Raw genomic sequence first — 2,885 nt, forward strand, 5'->3', positions numbered from 1 at the left:
CAGCCTCCTTTCTCACGTTTCCTGGGCTGGATTGGAAAGCCTCAGGGCACCAGGCTGCGGGGCTTTCTTTCCATTCTTCCTTCCTTTTCAAGTAAAGTTAGAGAGGAAAATGAACTCCTTGTTATTTTTCCTGTTTTGAAATTCAAAGCAGGGCACACTACTGGGAAACCATTGACTGATTGAAGGGGGAGTTCCTCAGGCGGCATGGCTGTGTCCTGCGATCTCGACTTCTGTTGCATACATGGCACAGGGACTGTTTTAGAGCTGGACAGGACAACGTACAGCAGCAGGTGACATAGCCGCCTTCCACGCCACACTTAAGTCGTACACTATGTTTGACGCAGTGAAATGCACTGCATATAGACGGGCGAGGTTGGCAGTGTTGTATTTCTGCATTGTCACACAGCCATCACACTCTCTGTCCCTCACTGAGTCTCTGTCCCCACCAAACAGAGGCCCCGGTTCTCCCTCAGCCCCTGGCCCCACCATTCATCTTTCTCTTTGTGTGAACCCAGCTGACATAAGTTTTTACTGCTACGCTTCACTTTTTCAGTGAAAGTTCATGGTAAATGCTTTCAGCATAAATGTTGACCGTAAGCACTATTTCATGGTGCTTATCCTGAACCCCCTTTTAAAATCAGACTAGCAGCTGTCAACACACAACATCATTTTCCTGGTTTTCTTAATTAATTTCTCATTGCTGGGACAAAATACACGATGCCTACAAATTAAAGGAGAGGTTTATCTTAGCTCACAGTTTGTAGAAGTTTCAGTCCACAGTCAGCAGGCTCCAGGGCAGGCAGCCTGGCCAAGGAGAAACAGCCCATGGCAGGGCAGGTAGGAAGAGAGCAGAGATGAAGGAGAAGCATGGATACCTGACGCCCTTCCATGCCACACGCACAGTGACCACCTCTTCCCACCAGGCTTCTCCTCCCAACAGCACACACCCACGCTCCAGTCACCTCCCCAAGTGGAAGGCCATCGTGGCCACACAGGAGTTCTCAGGCATCAGTGTTATGGTTTATATCCAGCTGTCCGCTCAAGCCTCATGCATACGCTTCCAGGTGCAGCTTTGGGGGCTGTGATACTCATGGGTGGATTAGTGCACTGGTGAGTGTATAGCTAATGCGATGTTGGGAGGTGGAGCCTGGTGGGAGGAGGTGGAACTGGGACTGGCCTGGGTCTTGCCGTCCCCCTGGAGCTCTCTGCCTCCTACCCGCCCTGCCGAGAGCAGGGCCCTCTGCCCTGCCGCTCTAGCTTGGAGCTAAGCGACTGTGGACAGAATGCTCTATGGACTATGGGTCAGGACAAACGTCCTCTCGTTAAATTGTGGTTGTCCTGGTGATGTTAAGACACAATTGAACATTAGTTTTCAGTTGTAGCAAATGACATAACAAGTTACATGTGGCCCATAGGCATCTCAGTAGCTAGTTCCTTACACTCACCACCAGCCATCTCCACAACTTCTGTCTTGCACGACTGAAACTCTGACCCCAAACACTAAGTCCTCTTCCTCCCAGAGCCCCCGGCACCCCTGTTCTGACACAGGGCGTGTGAGCTGTGAACCTCCAGATAATATTAGGGGAAGATTATAACTCCCCAGCTGCTAGATGTCCAAAGTGTTCTCTAAAATCAAAGAATGAATTCTAGGAACAATGGAGGTTAAGAGTAGGAAGAATTTACTGAGAAAGACAGAAGAGGGTCTGGAAAGCGGGTTGCCTGTGGGCCCCCACTTCTCAAGGGTATTTTGAACAAGGCCATGAGGTGAGGTGGATAAAGGGGGAGGACGGAACTGTAGTCATCCAATAAGATTACAAGTATAGTCACTTAGGTGGTATTGATCCAATGGGAAATCAGAAGGTGAGTATGAGGTGGGACAAAACTAGGGTCAACCAATGAGATTAAAACAAGTTTAGCAGCTTAGGTAATGTTGATTAAACTGGACCAAATGGGGAAGCGAGTCATGAGGCAAGTGTGTATGGACCATTTTCAGGAAGGAATGGGCCAGGAAGATTTGGTCCCCACCCAGGATGATTGATGCCTGTTTAGAATCTCAGTCATTGCATCCATTGTAGGGGAAGTATGTGAACATAGTAGTTCCTCCTTTTTTGAGTCCTGGCCTTCAGTGCGTGGGCTCAATGGTCTTCTGTATTGGCTGCCTCCTGCCCAGCCCTGTCTGGCTGCCTGTAATTTATCCGATTAGCTCAGCTGTCTGCATAATTCCGGTGTCTCTGAGTCTGACTGCCAGGTTGCTCCAGAGCTTGTTTAGAGCACCATGGTTAGTGTGGGAGCAGTCTTCGGTTTGAGTTCCAGCAACAAGAAAACAAGACCTCTGTGGGGAACCCTGCAGTATGTGTCCTTCCTTGGTGGCTTGTCTCAGCCGGCACTGGTCCAAGGCTTACCCTGCTGCCATGTGCAGGAGATCCTGCCTTGTAAGTTCCCACTTGGCGTTGGGGAACCGAGTTTTGCCCATCTGTCCCCTGGTTTACTACCTTCGAAAAGCAAATTCCTGCTTGAGCCTGGTGCAGGTATTTGAAATGTTAATATCACTGCCTTAGATGAGCTTGAGGAGCTCGCATGAGACCATCACTGTCCCGCCAAACTGTCCTGGGGCTGGCGGCCCCACCCAGCCCAGTCCGCTTCACTCCAGCCCCTCGGCCTTGTCTGCCAGCAGCCGCTGACCCCACTGGACCTCCGTGCATTTGAAAGAATCCCAGACTGTTACAGCACAAAAGTTTGCAGATTTATCTTTTTGCTGGAGATGGCCGCATCACTGTGAGCTGGCAAGTTCTGCCTCTTGCCAACTTCTCGGGGCTGATTGCCCAACTCCATCCTTTGAGACCAGCCCTGCCTCCTTATCTGGCCCGTCGGGTTCAAGTCCAGGC

The sequence above is a fragment of the Fukomys damarensis genome, unplaced genomic scaffold (genome assembly GCF_012274545.1).
Source record: "Fukomys damarensis isolate Sample0158 unplaced genomic scaffold, DMR_v1.0_HiC HiC_scaffold_16, whole genome shotgun sequence".
Taxonomy (NCBI): domain Eukaryota; kingdom Metazoa; phylum Chordata; class Mammalia; order Rodentia; family Bathyergidae; genus Fukomys; species Fukomys damarensis.